Source organism: Heterodontus francisci, chromosome 6 (assembly GCF_036365525.1).
Source record: "Heterodontus francisci isolate sHetFra1 chromosome 6, sHetFra1.hap1, whole genome shotgun sequence".
NCBI classification, from domain to species: Eukaryota; Metazoa; Chordata; class Chondrichthyes; order Heterodontiformes; family Heterodontidae; genus Heterodontus; species Heterodontus francisci.
In genome coordinates, this window is record NC_090376.1 from 89,374,905 (window position 1) to 89,400,807 (window position 25,903).

The 25,903-nt window shown below is 45.3% G+C and overlaps 1 protein-coding gene across 1 annotated transcript in view; it reads left to right on the top strand.

Annotated features, from left to right (window-relative positions):
- The first annotated feature begins 219 nt into the window (after positions 1-219).
- LOC137370992 (piwi-like protein 4) overlaps positions 220-25,903 on the top strand; it is a 157,235-nt gene continuing 131,551 nt past the window's right edge. The window contains exons 1-2 of the mRNA XM_068032897.1: positions 220-279; positions 23,154-23,242. The gene's annotated coding sequence lies outside the window, so the exon portion shown is untranslated. The remainder of the gene's footprint in view (positions 280-23,153; positions 23,243-25,903) is intronic.

The window sequence follows — 25,903 nt, forward strand, 5'->3', positions numbered from 1 at the left end:
GCACTATTGTTAATCCGGAATTTCTATGTAAACTTTGCATGGAATCATACTGAAATATGCTAGTTACTGTTTTCCAAAAATACCTGAAGGCAGCAAATTCTCAGCTTTCTTCTTATGGTTCAGTAGAAAATATAAGCTAATAAGTTGTTTTAAAATTGTTTTCTCAGAGTTACTTGCGGATGTTCTTTGATCTGTGTAGAAGCACTAAAGATGACTGGAAGAGCATATGGACATGCACGAGGGCAAGCCTTACTGAATGAAGGACAGAGAAGTGCAAATGTATGTCTTGTTAGGTTCTTTGCTATATGTGCATTTTTCTTATGAAAATCAAAATATAGTTTTTTAATATTTGTACATTTAATATTGTAAACAGCACAGTGAATCATCCTGTGTCCATTATGTAAGCTGCAGGATGATGTGTTTCAAGTGATAGCACCTTTAAAATCTCATTTTGCTGGTAGTGCGCCTTTATTAGAAATGCCTCATGATATTTTTCTTATTGTTTAATGTCACTATGTATGTGGACGTGTTATATCTGATTAGAATTATAGGGTAGAAATTTTACGGAAGTAAAAAGGGTGTAATAAGGCACATTTTCAGGGGTTAACATTGTGCGCCTCAACGATGCCCAGAGAACATCTGATCCAAAGTTGCCTGAAATAGGCATTGGGTCCCTTGTATATGCTAATAAGACACCTAGCGCATATTTTAGGAACCCTCCATCCAATTGGGCTACTCTGAGACCTTGGGTCTGTTTCAGTCAGATTTTCTGGCAATATATGTGGCCTAGTCAGTGTCTGCCACCCAAAAGGTGGGTGTAGTTATTTTTTAAGTTGATGTGGAATGCATTTCCTATTGAGGTAGGTGAATCAAATTTGTATTCTGCAGCAGAGCTGCCGATGGAGGTGCGACAGGCATCAGCAGCTTGTCGTAGATGAGGGCCAAGGATCAATTTGTCATGCTCATCATTCCCTGTGAGCATTTGACGTTTCAAAACTGGCCAAAACTAATTTCCAAGTCAGTATTGTTGCCAACTTAATGGATTACACTTTTTTTTTTATTGCTGCTGGAATTGCTGAGTAATTGAAGAACAAGATCTAATTCTTGAAATTGCACACACAGCAGGGTGCCTTACCCACCGAGAGTAAATATTGCAAAATCATGGATATTCTCTTCGAGTTTTTGTCCACATGAATGGAAAATTGTGGGAGTGTGTCTGCGATTTCCCAATACATATTCCTGCTGGGTGAGGCTCCCTACCAAAGAACAAAGAACAATACAGCACAGGAACAGGCCATTCGGCCCTTCAAGCCTGCGCCAATCTTGATGCCTGCCTAAACTAACACCTTCTGCACTTCCGGGGCCCATATCCCTCTATTCCCTTCCTATTCATATATTTGTCAAGATGTCTCTTAAACGTTGCTATCGTACCTGCTTCCACCACCTCCCCTGGCAGCAAGTTCCAGGCACTCACCACCCTCTGTGTAAAAAAACTTGCTTCGCACATCTCCTCTAAACTTTTCCCCTCGCACCTTAAACCTATGTCCCCCAGTAACTGACTTCCACCCTGGGAAAAAGCTTCTGACTATCCACTCTGTCCATGCCACTCATAACTTTGTAAACCTCTATCATGTCGCCCCTCCACCTCCGTTGTTCCAGTGAAAACAATCTGAGTTTTTCCAACCTCTCCTCATAGCTAATGCCCCCCAGACCAGGCAACATCCTGGTAAACCTCCTCTGTACCCTCTCCAAAGCCTCCACGTCCTTCTGGTAGTGTGGCGACCAGAATTGCACGCAATATTCTATGTGTGGCCTAACTAAGGTTCTGTACAGCTGCAACATGACTTGCCAATTTTTATACTCTATGCCCCAACCGATGAAGGCAAGCATGCCGTATGCCTTCTTGACTACCTTATCCACCTGCGTTGCCACTTTCAGTGACCTGTGGACCTGTACACCCACACTTCTCTGCCTGTCAAAACTCCTAAGGGTTCTGCCATTTACTGTATACCTCCCACCTGCATTAGACCTTCCAAAATGCATTACCTCACATTTGTCCGGATTAAACTCCATCTGCCATTTCTCCGCCTCAGTCTTTAATCGATCTATATCCTGCTGTATCCTCTGACAATCCTCATCATTATCCGCAACTCCACCAACCTTTGTGTTGTCCGCAAACTTACTAATCAGACCAGCTACATTTTCCTCCAAATCATTTATATATACTACAAACAGCAAAGGTCCCAGCACTGATCCCTGCGGAACACCCCTAGTCACATCCCTCCATTCAGAAAAACACCCATCCACTGTTACTCTCTGTCTTCTATGACCGAGCCAGTTCTGTATCCATCTTGCCAGCTCACCTCTGATCCCGTGTGAATTCACCTTTTGCACCAGTCTGCCATGTGGGACCTTGTCAAAGGCTTTACTAAAGTCCTTATAGACAACATCCACCGCCCTTCCCTCATCAATCATCTTCGTCACTTCCTCAAAAAACTCAATCAAATTAGTAAGACACGACCTCCCCTTCTCAAAACCATGCTGTCTCTCGCTAATAAGTTTGTTTGTTTCCAAATGGGAGTAAATCCTGTCCCGAATAATCCTCTCTAATAGTTTCCCTACCACTGACGTAAGGCTCACCGGCCTATAATTTCCTGGATTATCCTTGCCACCCTTCTTAAACAAAGGCACAACATTGGCTATTCTCCAATCCTCTGGGACCTCACCTGTAGCCAATGAGAATGCAAAGATTTCTGTCAAGGCCCCAGCAATTTCCTCCCTTGCCTCCCTCAGTATTCCAGGGTAGATCCCATCAGGCGCTGGGGACTTATCTACCTTAATGCTTTGCAAGACACCCAACACCTCCTTTTTGATAATGAGATGACTGAGACTATCTGCACTCCCTTCCCTCGGCTCATCATCCACCAAATCCTTCTCTTTGGTGAATACTGATGCAAAGTACTCATTTAGTACCTCGTCTATTTCCTCTGGCTCCACACATAGATTCCCATCTCTGTCCTTGAATGGGCCAACCCTTTCCCTGGTTACCCTCTTGCTCTTTATATATGTATAAAAAGCCTTGGGATTTTCCGTAATCCTGTTTGCCAATGACTTTTCATGACCCCTTTTAGCCCTCCTAACTCCTTGCTTAAGTTCCTTCCTACTGTCTTTATATTCCTCAAGTGCTTCATCTGTTCCTAGCCTTCCAGCCCTTTCAAATGCTTCCTTTTTCTTTTTGACTAGGCTCACAATATCCCGTGTTATCCAAGCTTCCCGAAACTTGCCAAACTTGTCTTTCTTCCTCACAGGAACATGCTGGTCCTGGATTCTAATCAGCTGACGTTTGAAAGACTCCCACATGTCAGATGTTGATTTACCCTCAAACAGCTGCCCCCAATCTAAATTCTTCAGTTCCTGCCTAATATTGTTATAATTAGCCTTCCCCCAATTTAGCACCTTCACCCGAGGACAACTCTTATCCTTATCCACAAGTACCTTAAAACTTATGGAATTATGGCCACTGCTCCCGAAATGCTCCCCCACTGAAACTTCGACCACCTGGCCGGGCTCATTCCCCAATACCAGGTCCAGAATGGCCCCATCCCTAGTTGGACTATCTACATACTGTTTCAAGAAGCCCTCCTGGATGCTCCTCACAAATTCTGCCCCATCCAAGCCCCTAGTACTAAGTGAGTCCCAGTCAATATTGGGGAAGTTAAAATCACCCACCACCACAACCCTGTTACCTTTACATCTTTCCAAAATCTGTCTACATATCTGCTCCTCTACCTCCTGCTGGCTGTTGGGAGGCCTGTAGTAAACCCCCAACATCGTGACTGCACCCTTCCTGTTCCTGAGCTCCACCCATATTGCCTCGCTGCATGACCCCTCTGAGGTGTCCTCCCACAGTACAGCTGTGATAATCTCCTTAACCAGTAATGCAACTCCCCCACCCCTTTTACATTCCCCTCTATCCCGCCTGAAGCTTCTAAAGCCTGTATCATTTAGCTGCCAATCCTGCCCTTCCCTCAACCAAGTCTCTGTAATAGCAACAACATCATACTTCCAAGTACTAATCCAAGCTCACAAGGAGCACAAATTTGTACACTTAGCCCTGCACTGTATAAGATAAACATTAGGAATTTGTGCTCTAGGCACTGAGGCATACCCTCAGGAATGCATATCAGAAATTCAAGCAGAGAGGTCAGTGATGAAAACCAATGTAAGATTTCACTCTTATCGATGCCTGCCCACCTGGCTGCACATTTCATGTCCCTGAACCACTGCAGCTTCCCCCATTCCTTTAGTATTATCTCATACTTTGGGCACCTCACAATCTTCCATCCGTCCTGCCTCATAGTCATACTCTATACTCATTTCCTGACTGAGGACCCGTAATGAACGATTCTTCATTCTTTATGATTTCCTCATTCCCGTCTTAGACGTTGTGTCCCAACTCAATCTTGTTCGCATAAACTCTCCAACCCAACACTTATAGCTGCCCCTTTAACTTGGCATCTCATGTGGCCTCTTTTGCATCCAAAGTTTTGATCACCCAAGGTCCTCCCTGTCTACTTTCACGTCTCCTTTCTCATCCCCATCTTTCCATCACACTCAGTTTCTGCCCCTTAGAAGAAAAATCTTTAAGTTAATTTACCCTCAGGCTCCCAACCCTCTGTTCTTTGGCCATTCCCCCAGCATAACACCTGCACTGTTAACCTGCTGAATTATTCTTCTATCTCTCCCATCAATGTCTTCATTCCCATCAAAATACTTACTCTGTCATCCCTCTGCTATTCTTTCTAGTCCCAACATTTACTCCCTTAAATCAGAAGATTACAAACTCAAGTACATTTGGAACACAGTTGATGTAAACATTCATTGCAAGATCTAGTTGCAACTATGTTTCAGGCTTTCGTTCCAGCCAAGTCTTCCTACTCTAGGCAAGGAGAAACCAAGGCTCCTTTTTTCCATGACTAACTGCCTCCAGAGCTTCACTATTGTGAGTGCCCAGCCGCAACCTCCTGGGAAATCACATACTTCATGCAATTGAAAGGGACTGCATAGTGAGGCTTCATTTCAGTTAAGAGGAACTTCTCCACCCACACACCGACCCACCATTCCCTTACAGTACACCACTTCAGGCTCCCCATCACAAAGTGCCTTTGACCTACATGACTCAATAAAAGCCAACAGCAAACCTTCACTCAACAATTTTACCCAGCAATACATCAATAATACAAAAGAATCACCCTTGTGCATCCCCTCACTGCCAGTCTTGTGGGTGCCCATCCTGGCCTAATGCTCCTAGGCAGTGCTGCAGCATGGCTGGTGGCAGGTTGCTGACTTTCAATGGGGGAGACTGCAGATGGCCTTGGAGGACTCCCTCAAGTAGTTCTGGGCTTGGCTTTGAACTGCACCACCTCAGCATGTGTGGCAGCAGTCTGGGATGGCTGACTGAGAGGCAACAGCAGGGGCACTGGCGGAGTGGCAAAAGTGGGAGCACGAATGCTGTCATCCTAATGGAGGACAGCATGTTTGTACTCCACGTTGCCATGGTCACTCCCATGGGGTGGCAGCTCAGCACCTGGGGAGACGGTGGTGGAGGGTAATTTCTCTGAACTAGTAACCCAGAGGACCAGGCTAATGCCCTGGGGGCACAGTTTCCAATCCCACTATGGCAGCTAGTGGAATTTAAATTCAATTGATTAATGAAAATCTGGGATTGAAAGCTAGTCTCAGTAACGGTGCCCTGAAGCTATTGATTGAAGCTGAAACTGAAGATTGTCATTCAAAACCCATCTGGTTCACTAGGGAAGCAAATCTGCTGTCCATATCTGGTCTGGCTTACATGTGACTCCAGACTCACTGCAATGTGGTTGACTATTAACTGCCCTCTTAAAAGCTGGAGCACAGATTGCTGGATTGCTGTGAGAACCTGCATTCCCCATCGAGCATTGAGATCCACATCCACAATGGCTACAGTCTGAGAACCAGGGATCTCATGACCTCTATCTGAGTTTCCAGTGCAGCATTGATATATCGGGAGGCTTCCTCCTGTGCTGCAGTAAAAATTGAGACAGCGGCCAGCAGATATCCGAACATACAAATTAGGAGCAGGAGTGGCCATTTGGGTTCTTGCGCCTGCTCTGTCATTTGATAAGAACATGGCTCATCTGATTGTGGCCTCAACTCTACTTTCCTGTCTACACCCTATACCCTTAGTTTCTTGACTGTCAAGGGAGTCAATCTAACTTAGCTTTAAAAATATTCAATGGCCCTGTCTCCACTGCTCACTAGGGAAGAGAATTCCACAGCCTAACAACCCTCAGAAACAAAATTCTCATCTCTGTCTTAACTGGGAGATCCCTTATTTTTAAATTGTGTCCCTTGGTTCTAGTCTCATAAGGGGAAACATCCTCCCAGCATCCACCCTGTCGAGTTCCCTCAAGATCTTCTGTTTCATCATGCTCCATCATGGGTTGGTCTGGCAGTGCTGTCACAGAGGTGCCCTCCATATGGAAAGGATGGGCCCCAAGGTCTGTACGAGGCCCTGTGCCGCATTGGAGCCTGACTCTGCCATGCTCCTAGCCAGATCCCCAAGCTAAAATAGCCTTTAATTTTTTTTATTCTTTCATGGGATGTGGGCATCACTGGCAAGGCCAGCATTTGTTGCCCATCCCTCATTGCCCTCGACAACGCAGTTGCTTGCTCGGCCATTTCAGAGGGCAGTTAAGAGTCAAACACCAGATAAAGATAGCAGATTTCCATCCCTAAAGGGCATTGGTGAACCAAATGGGTTTTTACTACAATCAATGATAGTTTCCAGGCACCATTACTGAGACTTGCTTTCAGTTCCAGATTTTTTTTTACTAATTAATTGAATTTATTAATTAATTGCATTTAAATTCCACCAGCTGCCGTGGTGGGATAGGTACCTGTATCCCCAGGGCATTAGTCTCGGCCGCTGCATTATTAGTTCAGTGACATTACCACTACGCCACTGTCTCCCCACCAACAATGCCAGTATCTGAGCTGGTGGCTGCGAGTTTTAGGTTGCGTGACGGTGCCTCTTCTTCCTCTTGGTCTTCTCTGTGAGGCTGCAGGGGCTGAACAGCCAGCTGTTCTTGGCTACCTTAGGAGAGGGAATTAGGGAGGAAAGCAGAAGGTCCACAGTCATTCCATCTGCATTCTCCATTTCATGGAACCTTTCAGGATGAAAGTGAGGTGTTAGTGGAGAAAGTGCTTAAGGCAGCAACTTACCATCATGCAGGATGGCTTTGGCAGTGCTTGCTGCCACTGGCTCCATGGGACTGATGCCTATGATCCTAGGGACCATTTGTTCCAGGACGCTGAAGGGATGGTTTCTTGGTGAACCTCCACCCTGCTGTAGACAACTTTCTCCTGCAAGACAGAATGTCAGTGATTGTGTGTCATTGTGTTTGGGTGATGTGTCTGCCATAGCTGAAATGGTGGTAGGTTTGGAGACGTTACCTGAAGGTAACCAAGTTCTAATGCCGCTGGAGACTACGACTGTCCAGGCAGATGGTCACAGACATCTGTGTCTTGTCGCTGAAGACCTTACACCTTGCAGCACTCATCGCCATACCCTGCATGTGGCCGTCAAAGTCACTGTGGTCTTGAACTTCTTTGTCTCTGGCTCCTTCCAAGGGTCAGCTGCAGACCTTAGTGGCATCTCACAAATGGTTGCACATTACTGCATCTCACTGGTCACTGATGCCCTCTTTGCCAGAGCTGAACAACACATTCATTTCATGACGGACATGCCCTTGCAGGGAGAGAGGGAATTAGGTTTCATCTCCATTACTGGATTTCCCCAGGTGCAGGGCATCTTTGATTGTAGCCATGTGGCCATCAAGGCACCCACTGAGATCCATCAACAGGAAGGGCTTCTACTTCCTCAACGTCCCACTGGTCTTTGACCACAACAAGAGCTTCCTCCGTGTGTGCACTCGCTTCGCTGGCAGCTGTCATGACTCCTTCATCCTCGAACAGTCCAGATCTGCCTCAGATCTTTACTCCAACCCCCAGAGTGCGTGGACAGATCCTAAAGAAAGAAGAGATATCCCTTGAAGACATGGCTGCTCACCCCTCTACAGGAGCCTCAGACAGAGGCACAGAGACTATATAACCAATGCCGCCTGTTTAGTAGGGCAGTAGGTGAGCAGGCCATCGGGCTTCTAAAGATGTGATTCCAGTACCTGGAGCTGTTGGGTGGCACCCTCCAATACCTTCAGGCAAGGATCTCTGGTGGTCTGCTGCACTCACCATAACATGCCTCTTCAGAGAGGTGTGGACCTTGAGGATGATGAGACTCTGGAAGGAGACAGTTCATCAGGGGAGGAGTAGGAGGTGAGAGAGGAGGAGGTGGAGGGAGATGGCACTGAACAGAGAGTTTCCCCTGCTGCACAATGACATGGCCTCCTCCTGCCACACTCTAGAAAGAGGACCTCCCTCCTCTCCCTCATGGCCTCCAGCATTAGGTCCAGGTCAACATCAATGAAGTGAGGCTTCTGGCTCCTCTGTGACATCTCACTTCCCTCGTGCAGTGGAAGGCTTCGGTATAAATCCCAGGTTTCTTCCTTAGGACAACTAGCAGCCTTAGTGATGCTGCCGTGGGAGTCTAAATGAGTCCCACTTCATCTGACCCACCTCTGTTTCCCCCCCCCCCACCCCGCACCAAGGGTAGGAAACCCGTTTCCAAACCAATTGAGGGCTTGCCTATGCAAAGATGTTAAATTTATCAGTTTCCCAACCTGCTCCTGTTTCCTGCCTCTGTGGCGAAAATGTAGCCCCAGCTCTGTGTGGGAACTGCGCATGGCAAGGCTACAATTGTGGAAATGATGTTTGTGCCCAAATATCAGCCAAATGAATTTCATGCCCAAGATGTTGTGGATTTTTTCTTCTCCATCACTATAAATTCAGTATATTTGAGCCTACTTTGGAAGGCGACATTATTTTTCACTTGATTTGCAACTGTTTCCTCTTGCATTAGACCATTAACCCTGCCTTCTCTGCTTTGTAACTGAAGTTATTGTTTTACTGACTGTGTGTAAAAGTAATGGGATATATCATAGATTTATAACCACCTTCTGCATGTGTTCTCAATTTCTTATTCTATGCAAATAATCAAGTCATTTACCCATGTCATTTGATGTTCTTCCTCTGGGCATCCTCACAAGTACTGTAAGAGTTCTCAGAGCCTTGTTTACTGTTTTTTATGTGATTTACTAATTATTTCTCTGTTTTTGAAACATTAATTCTTGAGTTGTCTCGCTCATTGTCATGAACGATGGATCTTGTAACATGATTGTGTTTTAAAGATTGTGATTTTTTTAAAAGTTCAAGATGTAGTCTAGGAGGTCAGCTGATCTCACCTCCACTCGGCAAAAGGTCATTAGGATGACAGAGGGAACAGATCAAAGACTGTTTTCTGAAGAACAACAACTACAGCACTAACACCTGAAGAACAATGGATTTTGCCAGCACAGACTTTTGGATCGTAAAACATGGAGTCCGCTATTGAGAACGTGCAAAATGTACCAGAGCGGTGTTAGCACCTAGGACAATGGAAAGGCTTTGTGGAACGCAGATTACTGGTCTCTGCGTTTTGGAGCAAAACAATAACCTTTTGAATTCTAAATCCAGATAAATTTAACAGACTTTTTGGAGGAAAGCATGCTGTAGGGAATGAACCATCATGTTTTGGCCTCTAGCAGTCTGTAAGAAGGGAACCCATCACTGGCAACTGGAGAGAAAATGCTTGCTCTCTGAAGATATACAGCAGGGCTGTCCAAACTATTCACTCGGGGGAGCCACATTACAATTTTTGCTTACATGGGGGGCCGGCGAGACAATTTCAGAAAGATAGAGACATTAAAATTTATCTTACTATTAATCAAAACAAAACAAAGCTGCATTTTTGTGAAGAAGCTTTAAATGAGAAGATTAATTATTGACTTTCTTTGGTCACTATGTTGGACACTGATTTAGTGAGAGAACTGGCATTTTTTTGCTTGCACAAGTAGTAAGTGTTTGCCCACACCCTACTTGTAGTGATGCGGAGTATTCTGGATAGACGTCATTCTGTCAGGAGTGATCTCTCTCTCTCTCTCTCTCTCTCTCTCTTCACAGGAAGTGATACAATCTAGCATGTGACACAGTAGTTGGAGTAGTGTTAGCAGGTAGCACGTGTATTGAAGAGCTCTCCTGTAATTCTGTTGTTCTGTCATAAAGTACCCTTCACTTATCTTACCAATTATTGTCACAGTGTTTGGTACTTCTGTGTTAAAACCAATAACACAATATAGTGGCAGCAGAACACAATAGGGCAGCAGCGACGCAGAGAGGCACAATGTGTTAGCGGTGTACGATACAGTGACAGTGATCACAAGCGCGACATCATGGATGACTTTTTCTCCTGTGTAAAGCCATAAAAGCCTAGGACAACACTGAACGTAACTTGTGGAAGCATTGGCAACGCAACAGAGGGCTGTATTTGCAAACCAACCCTCAGGAATCGGTACTTAGAGAGTGAGTAACCAAAAAGGGAAATTTTATCAAACCGTAGTCAGCTAGAGCAGCAGTACTCTTGCAGAATTGGGCTCAAAAGAGGAAAAGCTGATTGGAGTCAGGGCTGCGAGACTGCACTGCCATTAAGCTTCATGGTTTTTCTGGCAAAAAGAGCTCCGTGGGCAAATCTCCCCGTGCAAAGGCTGAAAGCCCACATTGTAGCCGCAGAGCTCAGGGCGTGGCAGAGGTCCAGTGCTGCAGGCAGAGTAGACCTGAATTGATCTTTTTTCCCTCGAAGAAAAGCTATTACAAAGAAACTAATTGAAGAGAAAGCTCTGGAAAAAGAATTCCTGTGAGAAAATAGTTTTGACATGATGACAAAATATCCAGCTATGAATTGGAAGGTTCCGGAAATACTTCACAAATTCCAACTATTTTGACTGTATGGAGTTATGCTTTTTAAATCTTGCAGTCACAGAACTGGACAATCAAGCAATAAAGATAAAGTTTGCAATAAAAACAGAAAATGCCAGAAATACTCAGCAGGTCTGGCAGCATCTGTGGAAAGAGAAGCAGAGTTAACATTTCAGGTCAGTGATCTTTCAAAGGTTCTGATGAAAGGTCACAGACCTGAAACATTAACTCTGCTTCTCTCTCCACAGATGCTTCCAGAGCTGCCGAGTACTTCTGTCACCTTCTGTTTTGATTTCAGATTTCCAGCATTCGCATTTTGCTTTTATTTTAGATATGATGTTCTACATTGCAGCAACACTTCTGGACAGATAGAAGCAGACCAGAAAGACCCATCTAAACTCTGGACAAGGCTGGAAGATCAACTAAAAGTCAAGGTCATTGACTTGAGCTGATGGCCAAATGACAATAGCCTAAAGAAACTATTGACCAGTTCGTCAGATGTCAAGAAAAAGGCAAAGATTGCATTTTCTCAGATGCAGAACTCTTCGTGAGAATAATGGAACTGGCAATTGCACCAATTCTAATAGAGGCACTCCGAAAGGATCTTCTTGATAAAGAGGATATGACATTGACAGTCTCCTCGAAGGTAGCAGAAAATACGAAGCCATAGCTGCAAACGGGCGATACATACAAGCGCTTGGAGAAACAGCAACTACAAGTGAGGTAGTCAAGGCACCTCAACAGGGCACGTCGTGCAGCAAGTACCATCTAATGCATCAATTAAGTAGCTGTCCTGCATTCAGTGTTACCAGCAGGATATGTGATCTAAAGGGACACTAGGCAAGACTGTGCAGAAAATCTGCCATCAGAAGCCACAGCAAGCCTCCGCTCAATGTAAGAAAAAACTGACGGCACTTAGTTCACCAAGTGGAAGTTTGGTAAGTGAAGATAATTAAGGGTTAATTTTACCTTAAATCGAATCTGTCTTTTATTTAGCAGATCAACTTAACAGTTGCTGTTAGGGTTGGGGAAGGTGAGTTTTAGACTAGCTTTAAACAGGATTCACTCAGGCTCTGCTTGCAGCTGCACCTTGTTAATTAGAGAATTGGTTTAAACCAGTTTTCAGGGGGCTAGAGTGAGTCAGTATAAAAGTGAGCCATCTTACAGTGCTGACTTTGTTTGTACTGGAGTGCTGACTTGGGTTGCAATAGAGTGCTATAGTGGAAGTTCGGTAAGGAGGGAGCGAGGAGCTCCTTTCATTTTCTACCTGTCCTCAGAGTGAGGGGAGCCCAGAGCTTCCAAAGAGCACAGCTGACTGGGAGAAGACTCGGAGGGCAGAGTTCCGGACCGGTAAGTATAAAAAACATACCTCTGGTAAAAAAAAAACTGAAAGTGACGTCACAGAAAAGCTGTGAATTGATTGGCTGGTAGGGAATTTTTTTTACTGATTTTGAAAATAAAACATTGATAAAAATTGATTAAAACCCTAATTAACTAATTAATAAGTAGAGTAACTAAACCAGAGGGAGGAGATTACTGTATTTAGTTAGCATTTAATATTTATAGTGGGAATCTAGCACTAGGGACCATATAGTTATAACAATTTAGTAAGGATTTAATAAGTATTTATTTATCTTAAATTAATTTATTAATTAGTGCTAGAAATGTCAGTTAGAGGGGTGAAGTGCTTCACCTGTGAGATGTGGGAGGTCTGTGACGCTTCCAGCGTTCCGGACGACGACATCTGCAGGAAGTGCACCCAACTCCAGCTCCTCGAGAACCGTGTTAGGGAATTGGAGCTGGAGCTGGATGAACTTAGGATCATTCGGGAGGCGGAGGAGGTTATTGAGAGGAGTTATGGGGAGGTAGTCACACCTCAGGTAAAAGAAGTAGGTAGATGGGTTACCGTCAGGGGAAGGAGAGGGAACCAGCAGTCAGTGCAGGGATCCCCTGTGGCCGTTTCCCTCAACAACAGGTATACCGTTTTGGATACTGTTGTGGGGGACGACTTACCAGGGGTAAGCAATGGGGTACAGGTATCTGGCACAGAGTCTGTCCCTGTTGCTCAGAAGGGAAGAGGAGCAGAGCATTAGTCATTGGGGACTCCATAGTTTGGGGAACAGATAGGAGGTTCTGTGGGAACGAGAGAGACTCACGGTTGGTATGTTGCCTCCCAGGTGCCAGGGTTCGTGATGTCTCGGATCGTGTTTTTGGGATCCTTAAGGGGGAGGGGGAGCAGCCCCAAGTCGTGGTCCACATAGGCACCAACGACATAGGTAGGAAGAGAGATGGGGATTTAAGACAGAAATTCAGGGAGCTAGGGTGGAAGCTAAGAGCGAGAACAAACAGAGTTGTTATCTCTGGGTTGTTGCCCGTGCCACGTGATAGCGAAGCGAGGAATAGGGAGAGAGAGGAGTTGAACACGTGGCTGCAGGGATGGTGCAGGAGGGAGGGTTTTGGTTTCCTGGATAATTGGGGCTCTTTCTGGGGTAGGTGGGACCTCGACAAACAGGATGGTCTTCACCTGAACCAGAGGGGTACCAATATCCTGGGGGGGAGATTTGCTAGTGCTCTTCGGGGGGGTTTAAACTAATTCAGCAGGGAAATGGGAACCTAAATTGTAGTGCCAGTGTACAGGATGTTGAGAGTAGTGAGGTAAGGGACATGGTTACAAGGATGCAAAAGGGCACTGGCAAGCAAGAACCTGGTTTAAAGTGTGTCTACTTCAATGCCAGGAGCATCCGGAATAAGGTGGGTGAGCTTGCAGCATGGGTTGGTACCTGGGATCTCGATGTAGTGGCCATTTCGGAGACATGGGTAGAGCAGGGGCAGGAATGGATGTTGCAGGTTCCGGGATTTAGATGTTTCAGTAAGAACAGAGAAGATGGTAAAAGAGGGGGGGGTGTGGCATTGTTAATCAAGGAGAGTATTACAGCGACAGAAAGGACGTTTGAGGACTCGTCTGCCGAGGTTAGAAACAGGAGAGGTGAGGTTACCCTGTTGGGAGTCTTTTGTAGACCTCCGAATAGTTCCAGAGATGTAGAGGAAAGGATAGCGAAGATGATTCTCGACAGGAGCGAGAGTAACAGGGTAGTTGTTATGGGGGACTTTAACTTTCCAAATATTGACTGAAAATACTATAGTTCGAGTACTTTAGATGGGTCAGTTTTTGTCCAGTGTGTGCAGGAGGGTTTTCTGACACAGTATGTAGACAGGCCAACCAGGGGCGATGCCACATTGGATTTGGTACTGGGCAATGAACCTGGCCGGGTGTTAGGTTTAGATGTAGGTGAGCACTTTGGTGATAGTGATCACAATTTGGTTAGGTTTACCTTAGCGATGGGCAGGGACAGGTATATACCGCAGGGCAAAAATTATAGCTGGGGGAAAGGAAATTATGATGCGATTAGGCAAGATTTAGGATGCGTAGGATGGGGAAGGAAACTGCAGGGGATGGGAACAATCGAAATGTGGAGCTTATTCAAGGAGCAGCAACTGCGTGTCCTTGATAAGTATGTACCTGTGAGGTAGGGAGGAAGTTGTCGAGCGAGGGAGCCGTGGTTTACTAAAGAAGTTGAAGCGCTTGTCAAGAGGAAGAAGGCGGCTTATGTTAGGATGAGACGTGAAGGCTCAGTTAGGGCGCTTGAGAGCTACAAGCTAGCCAGGAAGGATCTAAAGGGAGAGCTAAGAAGAGCAAGGAGAGGACACGAGAAGTCATTGGCGGATAGGATCAGGGAAAACACTAAGGCTTTCTATAGATATATCAGGAATAAAAGAATGACTAGAGTTAGATTAGGGCCAATCAAGGATAGTAGTGGGAAGTTGTGTGTGGAATCAGAGGAGATAGGGGAAGTGTTAAATGAATATTTTGCGTCAGTATTTACAGTAGAGAAAGAAAATGTTGTTGAGGAGAGTACTGAGATTCAGGCTACTAGGCTAGATGGGATTGAGGTTCACAAGGAGGAGGTGTTATCAATTTTGGAAAGTGTGAAAATAGATAAGTCCCCTGGGCCAGATGGAATTTACCCTAGGATTCTCTGGGAAGCTAGGGAGGAGATTGCAGAGCCTTTGTCCTTGATCTTTATGTCGTCATTGTCGACAGGAATAGTGCCGGAAGACTGGAGGATAGCAAATGTTGTCCCCTTGTTCAAGAAGGGGAGTAGAGACAGCCCTGGTAATTATAGACCTGTGAGCCTTACTTCGGTGGTGGGTAAAATGTTGGAAAAGGTTATTAGAGACAGGATTTATAATCATCTTGAAAAGAATAAGTTCATTAGCGATAGTCAGCACGGTTTTGTGACGGGTAGGTCGTGCCTCACAAACCTTATTGAGTTTTTCGAGAAGGTGACCAAACAGGTGGATGAGGGTAAAGCAGTGGATGTGGTGTATATGGATTTCAGTAAGGCGTTTGATAAGGTTCCCCACGGTAGGCTATTGCAGAAAATACGGAAGAATGGGGTTGAAGGTGATTTAGAGCTTTGGATCAGAAATTGGCTAGCTGAAAGAAGACAGAGGGTGGTGGTTGATGGCAAATGTTCATCCTGGAGTTTAGTTACTAGTGGTGTACCGCAAGGATCTGTTTTGGGGCCACTGCTGTTTGTCATTTTTATAAATGACCTGGAAGAGGGTGTAGAAGGGTGGGTTAGTAAATTTGCAGATGACACTAAGGTCGGTGGAGTTGTGGATAGTGCCGAAGGATGTAGTAGGGTACAGAGGGACATAGATAGGCTGCAGAGCTGGGCTGAGAGATGGCAAATGGAGTTTAATGCGGAAAAGTGCGAGGTGATTCACTTTGGAAGGAGTAACAGGAATGCAGAGTACTGGGCTAATGGGAAGATTCTTGGTAGTGTAGATGAACAGAGAGATCTTGGTGTCCAGGTACATAAATCCCTGAAGGTTGCTACCCAGGTTAATAGGGCTGTTAAGAAGGCATATGGTGTGTTAGCTTTTATTAGTAGGGGGATCGAGTTTCGGAGCCACGAGGTCATGCTGCAGCTGTACAAAACTCTGGTGAGACCGCACCTGGAGTATTGTGTGCAGTTCTGGTCACCTCATTATAGGAAGGATGTGGAAGCTATGGAAAGGGTGCAGAGGAGATTTACTAGGATGTTGCCTGGTATGGAGGGAAGGTCTTACGAGGAAAGGCTGAGGGACTTGAAGTTGTTTTCGTTGGAGAGAAGGAGGAGGACTTAATAGAGACGTTTAAGATAATCAGAGGGTTAGATAGGGTGGATAGTGAGCGTCTTTTTCCTCGGATGGTGATGGCAAACACGAGGGGACATAGCTTTAAGTTGAGGGGTGATAGATATAGGACAGATGTCAGAGGTAGTTTCTTTACTCAGAGAGTAGTCGGGGCGTGGAACGCCCTGCCTGCAGCAGTAGTAGATTCGCCAACTTTAAGGGCATTTAAGTGGTCATTGGATAGACATATGGATGAAAATGGAATAGTGTAGGTCAGATGGTTTCACAGGTCGGCGCAACATCGAGGGCCGAAGAGCCTGTACTGCGCTGTAATGTTCTAATTCTAATTCTAATAAAGTGTACCCAGTTGCTGCTCCTCACAGACCGCATGGATCGGTTGGAGCGGCAACTGGATGCACTTCGGAGCATGTAGGTGGCAGAGAGCGTCATAGATTGGAGTTTTAGAGAAGTGGTTACACCCAAGGTGCAGGCAGATAGATGGGTGACTGCTAGAAGGGGCAGGCAGTAAGTGCAGGAGTCCCCTGTGGCTATCCCCCTCTCTAACAAGTATACCGTTTTGGATACTGTTGGGGGGGATGGCCTATCAGGGGAAAACAGCAGCAGCAGCCAGATCAGTGGCACCATGGCGGCACTGTTGTTCAGTGAGGCGCAAAGCGCAGAAGAGCAATAGTTATAGGGGACTCTATAGTCAGGGGCACAGATAGGCGCTTCTCTGGACGTGAAAGAGACTCCAGGATGGTATGTTGCCTCCCTCGTGCCAGGGTCAAGGATGTCTCTGAATTGACAGGGGGCATTCTGAAGGGGGAGGGTGAACAGCTAGACGTTGTGGTACACATCGGTACCAATGACATAGGCAGGAAGAGTGACAAGGTCCTGCAGGGGGAGTTTAGGGAGTTGGGTAGAAAGTTAAAAGACAGGACCTCTAGGGTTGTAATCTTGGGATTACTCCCTGTGCCACATGCCAGTGAGGCTAAAAATAGGAAGATAGTGCAGCTAAACACGTGGCTGAACAGCTCGTGTAGAAAGGAGGGTTTCAGATATCTGGACCATTGGGATCTCTTCAGGGACAAATGGGACCTGTACAAGAAGGAAGGGTTGCATCTAAACTGGAGGGGCACAAATATCCTGGCTGCGAGGTTTGCTAGCGTCACTCGGGAGGGTTTAAACTAGTGTGGCAGGGGGGTGGGAACCAGAGCAGTAGGACAGCAAGTGAAATAAATGAGGGGGAGCTAGTAAATAAGGCCAGTAAGACTAAGAAGAAGAGCAGGTAGGGAGATGTTGCGGAGCTCAGCGGGACTGGTGGTCTGAAGTGCGTTTGTTTCAATGCGAGAAGTATAACAGGTAAGGCAGATGAACTTAGAGCTTGGATTAGTATTTGGAATTATGATGTTGTTGCTATTACAGAGACTTGGTTGAGGGAAGGACAGGATTGACAGCTAAATGTTCCAGGATTTAGAAGCTTCAGGCGGGATAGAGGGGGATGTAAAAGGGGTGGGGAAGTTGCATTATTGGTTAAGGAGAATATCACAGCTGTACTGCGGGAGGACACCTCGGAGGGGTCTTGCAGCGAGACAATATGGGTGGAGCTCAAGAATAGGAAGGATGCAGTCACGATGTTGGGGTTTTTCTATAGGCCTCCCAACAGCCAGCGGAATGTAGAGGAGCAGATATGTAGACAGATTTTGGAAAGATGTAAAGGTAACAGGGTTGTAGTGGTGGGTAATTTTAACTTCCCCTATATTGACTGGGACTCACTTGGTGCTAGGGGCTTAGATGGGGCAGAATTTGTAAGGAGCATCCAGGAGGGCTTCTTGAAACAATACGTGGATAGTCCAACTAGGGATGGGGCCGTTCTGGAACTGGTATTGGGGAATGAGCCCGGCCAGACGTTCGAAGTTTCAATAGGGAAGCATTTCGAGAACAGTGACCATAATACTTGTGGATAAGGAAAAGAGTCGTCCTCGAGTGAAGGTGCTAAATTGGGGGAAGGCTAATTAAAACAATATTAGGCAGGAACTGAAGAATTTAGATTGGGGGCGGCTGTTTGAGGGTAAATCAACATCTGACATGTGGGAGTCTTTCACATGTCAGTTGATTAGAATCCAGGACCAGCATGTTCCTGTGAGGAAGAAGGATAAGTTTGGCAAGTTTCGGGAACCTTGGATAACGTGGGATATTGTGAGCCTAGTCAAAAAGAAAAAGGAAGCATTCGTAAGGGCTGGAAGGCTGGGAACAGACGAAGCCCTTGAGGTATATAAAGACAGTAGAAAGGAACTTAAGAAAGGAGTCAGGAGGGCTAAAAGGGGTCATGAAAAGTCATTGGCAAACAGGATTAAGGATGATCCCAAGGCTTTTTATACATATATAAAGAGCAAGAGGGTAACGAGGGAAATGGTTGGCCCACTCAAGGACAGAGAAGGGAATCTGTGTGTGGAGCCAGAGGAAATGGGCAAGGTACTAAATGAGTACTTTGCATCAGTATTCACCAAAGAGAAGGACTTGGTGGATGATGAGCCTAGGGAAGGGAGTGCAGATAGTCTCAGTCATCTCATTATCAAAAAGGAGGATGTGTTGGGTGTCTTGCAAAGCATTAAGGTAGATAAGTCCCCAGGGCCTGATGGGATCTACCCCAGAATACTAAGGGAGGCAAGGGAAGAAATTGCTGGGGTCTTGACAGAAATCTTTGCATTCTCATTGGCGACAGGTGAGGTCCCAGAGGATTGGAGAATAGCCAATGTTGTTCCTTTGTTTAAGAAGGGTAGGAAGGATAATCCAGGAAATTATAAGCCGGTGAGCCTTACGTCAGTGGTAGGGAAATTATTAGAGAGGATTCTTCGGGACTGGATTTACTCCCATTTGGAAACAAATGGACTTAATAGTGAGAGGCAGCAAGGTTTTGTGAAGGGGAGGTCGTGTCTCACTAACTTGATTGAGTTTTTTGAGGAAGTGACGAAGATGATTGATGAAGGAAGGGCAGTGGATGTTATCTATTTGGACTTCAGTGAAGCCTTTGACAAGGTCCCTCATGGCAAACTGGTACAAAAGGTGAAGTCGCACGGGATCAGAGGTGAGCTGGCAAGATGGATACAGAACTGGCTCAGTCACAGAAGACAGAGGGTAGCAGTGGAAAGGTGCTTTTCTGAATGTAGGGATGTGACTAGTGGTGTTCTGCAGGGATCAGTGCTGGGACCTTTGCTGTTTGTAGTATATATAAATGATTTGGAGGAAAATGTAGCTGGTCTGATTAGTAAGTTTGCGGACGACACAAAGGTTGGCGAAGTTGCGGATATTGATGAGGATTGTCAGAGGATACAGCAGGATATAGATCGGTTGGAGACTTGGGCGGAGAAATGGCAGATGGAGTTTAATCCGGACAAATGTGAGGTAATGCATTTTGGAAGATCGAATGCAGGTGGGAAGTATACAGTAAATGGCAGAAGCCTTAGGAGTTTTGACAGGCAATGAGATCTGGGCGTACAGGTCCACAGGTCACTGAAAGTGGCAATGCAGGTGGATAAGGTAGTCAAGAAGGCATATGGCATGCTTGCCTTCATCGGTCGGGGCATAGAGTATAAAAATTGGCAAGTCATGCTGCAGCTGTCCAGAACTTTAGTTAGGCCACACTTAGAATATTGCATGCAATTCTGGTCGCCACACTACCAGAAGGACGTGGAGGCTTTGGAGAGGGTACAGAAGAGGTTTACCAGGATGTTGCCTGGTCTGGAGGGCATTAGCTATGAGGAGAGGTTGGAAAAACTCGGATTGTTTTCACTGTAACGATGGAGGTGGAGGGGTGACATGATGGAGGTTTACAAAGTTATGAGCGGCATGGACAGAGTGGATAGTCAGAAGCTTTTTCCCAGGGTGGAAGAGTCAGTTACTAGGGGACATAGGTTTAAGGTGCGAGGGGCTAAGTTTAGAGGGGATGTGCGAGGCAAGTTCTTTACGCAGAGGGTGGTGAGTGCCTGGAACTTGCTGCCAGGGGAGGTGGTGGAAGCAGGTACGATAGTGACGTTTAAGAGGCATCTTGACAAATACATGAATAGGATGGGAATCGAGGGATACGGACCCCGGAAGTGCAGAAGGTTTTCGTTTAGGCAGGCATCAAGATCGGCGCAGGCCTGGAGGCCTGAATGGCCTGTTCCTGTGCTGCACTGTTCTTTGTAAGTACCGTGCGCAGGCATGTTCATGAGGTAGGTAAAGACCTAGACAGCAAAGAAAATACAAAGTGCCCAAACTTTTCATGCAGTGACAATCACACAATACATGGATGCAATTAGACAACTGGAAGCTTTCACCACAGTCGAAAGTATATGTTCTAACAAAAGTGGCAAGACCAAGCTATGACTGAAGAGAGACACTGGGGCAAACGGATACCACTACGAATACTCAAAGACATGCACCTAGTGAAGTGGGAATCTATGTTACAGCCAGACTCCCCTCGTACATTGGTTCACCAATCTACTGCGTGGAAGCATTAACATTGAAGTGCAGATATCGAAATTCTTCTGCATAGTCACCACATGTCTTCTATGTTGTTGACATCAATGGTCCAGCGGTAGCAGGACTACCAGCATGCTGTAAACTCCGATCATGATGATTCATGAGATCAGTAAAGCACCAATGCTAGATAGTCAAGGTAAGTGTGACCCCATTGAATCTATTCAGGATCTGCATCAGAAGTACCCAGATAGATTTGACACCGTGGGCAGTTTTATCAGAGATACTATTCTTCATCTGAAAGACCATGCAGTTCCCTGCATAGATCCACCACAGAAATGCAGTGCTGACATAAAGAACAAGCTAAAGGCTGAGCTTGACACAGTGGAATGACAAGGGATTATTCGCTGTGTTCAACACATTGATTGGTGTCGTTCTGCAACCACTAAGAAAGATGGTGCCTTTTAGAGTATGGTTAGATCCCAGAAGATTGAATCTTGCATGCAAAAGATGTCCTCACAAGATTCTAACTTTAGAAGAGCTCAACCCAAGGGTTGCTAGAGCCAAGTGCTTCTCAAACTTGGACACGAAACATGGATACTGGTCGGTCCACCTTTCTGAAGATTCACAGGAACTAATAACTTTCAGAACACCATTTGAGAGGTATTCCTTTCTCCGGTTACCATTCAGTCTGTTAATGAGTCCAGACCTGTTTCAACAGCATATGGGTCTCATTATGGAGAGTGTTCTTGTCTGTGTTAACGTTGTGGATGACATAGTCATGGGAAGTACCAAGGAAGAGCATGACAAGAATCTTCACATTTTAATGGAGCTGGATAGAGGAGAAGGCCTTGAGTTTAATAGCAAAAAATGTGCTATCACTGTGAGGCATGTTAATTTTTTTTTGGTTGAGTCTATTCTGACACTTGAATTTGACCAGATCCCAGTAAAGTTGAGGATGTACAAAGTAAATTTACAGGGATGTTTGCGCCTGTTTAACTTTTTAGCACCATTTATCTCAAATTTCTCTGAGAAAGCATCATCACTGCATGAACTTAACAAGAAAGATATGCCATTCTTGTGACATGAAGATCATCACGTGTTCGATTTGTTGATGCAAGTAACTTCTTACTACTACTTCAAATTTCCTATCATTAACCAACTGAGTGCATTAATAGCAAACATGATGAGTGCAATTGTGAGTCTTTTTGGTTCCCTGGAGGAGATAGTGTCGAATAATAGTCCACAATACACCAGTAAGTCATTTCAAGACTTGTAGGCAAAATGGCTGTAAATCCCATTATGTCATCTCCACACTATCCAAGTTCAAATGGACTAGCAGAAAGGATGGTGCGCACGGTAAGGTCGCTAAACTTGAAATGTAAGCAGACTAATCAAGACATTCAAATAGGTTACTTGCACCTACTAGTAACAACCCTAGATATGGGATTACCATCCCCAGCAGAGATCCTGTTTGGAAGGCCAGTCAGGACAACTCTTCCAAGTCATAATCTGACCAGATCGCCAACAATCCAAACTAAACTATTGGCGAGACAAGAAAATGAAAATCACATGACACATGCAGGTGTGAGTTACCTACTCCACAGGCCAGACAGAAGGTAAGAGTGATCCATCTGCAAGAGAAGATCTGGTGCTCTGGAAGTGTCAAAGATCTGTAATGAGGCACAGTCATACGAGGTAACCACCCCAACTGTTGAGCGATTTGTTGAGGAGGAATAAATGTCAGCTGAGAGAGTTATCCAACAGCATCATCCAACTAGCGTCAAGAACACTTTCACAGTCAGGTCCTGAGAGTGGAGCTAAGGAAGATGACACATGCAACACTCCAGTACAAGATAATTGACAGTCTAGACCTATGAGTCAAGAGAAAAGAATTGACAATTCCAGATATCAACAGGGTTTCACAGTTACCAGGTCAGGTCGCGTCAGCAGACTACCTGTACGTTTCAGGGACACTTGAGTCATGAATGTGTGAGTCCATACATGTATAAATAATCACAGTTATCATATTTCATTATGTACATAGCTTATAATTTGTATAACTTATTTAAGGAAAGGGGGAAGTTGTGATATTGCTTTAACTGCTTGAATACTAGTTAACAAACTACTGGACATGTAAATTGTTTGGTATACATCACAGGAAGTGATGCAAGTTAGCATGTAACACAGTAGTTGGAGTAGTGTTAGTTGCTCTTTGTAAATTGGCTGCTGTTTTGCTGTATGACAAAAGTGACTACACTTCAAAAGTGTTGTGAAAGCTGAAATATAAATGCAACCTCTTTCCTTCCTGTGTTTACTCTCTCTCCTCTGCACCCTGCCTAACAAATCACCACTTTAATCAACCTATTGCTGATATCTCCTCCTTTGGCTTGGTGTCAGCTTTTTCTATGAAGGGCCTTGGAACATTTTTCTGCATTAAAGGTACCATATAAATGCACGCTATTGTTATGCATCCATTATATTTTTAAGGGCCATAAAATGTAAAGCAAGTTAAGTATGATATAAACCCTTCAATATCATAATTACTCTCTTTTTTGTTTTAGGTATTCGCTGTGAATCAAAGAACAGCTACCCTTAGACAAATGGAGACCTTTGGGAATAACGACAATCAGAAAATCACAAGAGTGCAGTCGTGAGCTCATTGTAAATTATTATTGGAGGATTAGAGATGAAATGTTCTGAGACCCAACACCATTCATGAGGTCTCGTGCAGTGAATTATTTATCAGGAAATCGTGGTGACTTGCCTATGATTTTCCAGTGAGCCACTTGCTAGTGATGCAGATCATTTTGCGCAGTATATATCATTGAGGATATAAAGCAGTGGGTGGTGCTAAAACAACAAAATTATTCTGAGATTCCTGTTACAGTTTAATCATTGTTCATGTCATACATTTTCATACTCTTGCACCAGGTGGAATGGTGTAATCAATGGAAAAGTATGGGAGTGTCCCTGTGTTTTTGCACTATGCATTCCTGGTGTGAGCAGAGTGGAGTTTTGTAAACTCTTCGGCATTTGAAAACAATGTATTGCTTTTCTGCAACAGACTTTTTTTTTTGTTATATTTATACCCCCGTTACTTCTGGCACGCTTTCTTAGCTCATAGATTCATAGTATGATACAGCACAATAGTGCCTGTGCTGGCTCATTGAAAAGAGCTATCTAATTAGTCCAATGCCTTGCCCTTTCCCCACAGCCCTGACATTTTTTTTCCTTCAAATATTTATCCAATTCCCTTTTGAAAATTGTTATTGAATTTGCTTCCGCCACCCTTTCAGGCATTGCATTCCAGATCATAACTTGCTGCGTTTAAAAAAAAAAAATCCCCTCATATTGCCTCTGGGTCTTATGCCAATTACCTTAAATCTGTGTCCTCTGGTTACCAACCTTTCTGTCACTGGAAACAGTTTCTCCTTATTTACTTTATTACAGTTCTTCATGTTTTTGCATCCACATATTGAATGTCCCCTTAACCTTCTCTGCTGTAAGGAGATTAACCCCAGGTTTCGCTGAAATCGACCTGAAACATTAACTCTACAGATGCTGCCAGACCTGCTAAATATTTCCAGCACTTTCTATTTTTATTCCAGTTTCTTTAATCCCTCTAAGTAACAGAAATTCCCCATTCCTGATACCATTCTAGTAAATCTCCTCTGCCCCCTCCCTAAGGTCTTGACATCTTTCTGAAAGTGTGGTGCCCAGAATTGAACACAATACTCCAACTGGGGTGTGAAGCATGTTTTATAAAGATTTAGCATAACTTTCTTGCTTTTGTACTCCTTCGTTCTCCTGGCATTCAAAAAGATTACTGGTTCCACGAGCTGAACCTTACTGTCACTAATACTGTTAAAATTTTGATCAAGAGCCTCAAGTTAATTGGTGCTTTTATTAGATTGCCCCCTTGAATTGAAACCTAGCAGTCGATTATAACACCTACCTGCTGGGCAGAAACTGAGTAGGTAGGTAGATAAAATGTTCTGAGTTTCTTACCCGCCATAAAATCACCAGGATCCTACGCTGCAATTAATTTAACTTGGTCTCCTGAGTAGCGATAAGGACTAAAAACAGAAAATGCTAGAAATATGCAACAGGTCAGGCAGTATTTGTGGAGAGAGAAACAGAGTTAACGTTTCAGGTCTGTGACTTTTTCATCAGAACTGGGAGAAGTTAGAAATGTGACACGTTTTGAGCAAGTGAAAGGAGGGAGGGGAGGAGAAAGAACAAAAGGGCAGGTATGTGATTGGGTGGAGGGCAGGAAAGATTAAATGACAAAAGGTTTCATATTGCAAGGCCAAAAGGGATGGTAAAGGGACAAGTAACGAAACAAAAAATGTGTCCTGGAGGAGGTGTGAATGGCAGGATAGTAGCTGTCCGAATGCAAAAGTTAAGGAAACGAGGAAAAAAAAACAAACCGCAAGAAACAATGCAGGAGCGGAGATTATGATCTAAAGTTAATGAACTCAATGTTGAGTCCTGAAGACTGTCCCCCCCTCTCTCCCGTCGCCCCCTCTCTCGTCGCCCTCTCCCTCTCCCTCTCTCGTCGCCCCTCTCTCTCTCTCTCTCTCTCTCTCTCTCTCTTTCTCGTCGCCCCTCTCTCTCTCTCTCTCTCTCTCTCTCTTTCTCGTCACCCCTCTCTCTCTCTCTCTCTCTCTCTCTCTCTCGTCGCTCCCTCTCTCTCGTTCTCTAGTCGCTCCCTCTCTCTCGTTCTCTAGTCGCTCCCCTCTCTCTCGTTCTCTAGTCGCTCCCTCTCTCTCGTTCTCTAGTCGCTCCCTCTCTCTCGTTCTCTAGTCGCTCCCCTCTCTCTCGTTCTCCTCGTCGCCCCCCCCTCTCTCTCTTTCTCCTCGTCGCCCCCCCTCTCTCTCTTTCTCTCGTCGCCCCCCCCCTCTCTCTTTCTCTCGTCACCCCCCCTCTCTTTCTCTCGTCGCCCCCTCTCTCTCTTTCTCTCGCCGCCCCCTCTCTCTCTCTCTCTCTCTCTCTCGTCGCCCCCTCTCTCTCTCTCTCTCTCGTCGCCCCCTATCTCTCTCTCTTTCTCTCGTCGCCCCCTCTCTCTCTCTCTCTCTCTCTCTCTCTCTCGTCGCCCCCTCTCTCTCTCTCGTCGCCCCCACTCCTCTCTCTCTCTCTCTCGTCGCCCCCTCTCTCTCTCTCCCTCTCTCTCTCGTCGCCCCCTCTCTCTCGTCGCCCCTCTCTCCTCGTCGCCCCCTCTCTCTCTCTCTCTCTCTCTCGTCGCCCCCCCCCCTCTCTCTCTCTCGTCGCCCCCCCTCTCTCTCTCTCGTCGCCCCCCTCTCTCTCTCTA